Raw genomic sequence first — 779 nt, 5'->3', positions numbered from 1 at the left:
AAATAGGACCTCTGTATTCTACTCATTATAGTAGTAGGCCTGTAATATTAGCAATAATGCAGTATACCTGTGGTGATGAAGACAGAATGCACACTACTGCTCCGTACAGCTCTATGGGAGTTATCAAGCAAGCTAGTAAGATCGCACAGCTGTATGGAGCAGCAAAATGCAAGCTCCTTTGCTCTGACGCCAGACTGCAGTAAAATGTGTAAGTAAAGTCTCTGTTCTAATAATCGTTGGGTTCGTGAAAGATAAAAAAAAAATATGCATAATATATTTTGATGCCATTTGACAAACCTCCACCAGACTATTATCTGAATGTTGCTGTATGTAGAGTATATAATCCCACCCAGACCCATTATTGGAAGCATTCTATGTACACTACATGGGCAGAAAGTTGTGGTGGGGGTGGGGTTATACAAAGTTCATGAACATGTTTGACTACCTGGCAGCAAGTACTTTAGTCCTCTAAAGATACAATCACTGTTTTTTCAGCAGGAGATTATCAAAAGTACACTAAGCAGCCTGGTGACTGACTACCTTGAAATATTTGTTTATGAAGAAAAGTTAGACCTAAAGCTGGTGTCACACATAACGACGACGACAACGACGTCGCTGCTACGTCACCATTTTCTGTGACGTTGCAGCGACGTCCCGTCGCTGTCGCTGTGTGTGACATCCAGCAACGACCTGGCCCCTGCTGTGAGGTCGCCGGTCGTTGCTGAATGTCCAGCTTCATTTTTTGGTCGTCACTCTCCCGCTGTGACACACACATCGCT

Source organism: Anomaloglossus baeobatrachus, chromosome 3 (genome assembly GCF_048569485.1).
Source record: "Anomaloglossus baeobatrachus isolate aAnoBae1 chromosome 3, aAnoBae1.hap1, whole genome shotgun sequence".
Classification (NCBI taxonomy): domain Eukaryota; kingdom Metazoa; phylum Chordata; class Amphibia; order Anura; family Aromobatidae; genus Anomaloglossus; species Anomaloglossus baeobatrachus.
The sequence above is the reverse complement of the archived record's forward strand: the minus strand, read 5'-3'. Positions refer to the sequence as shown.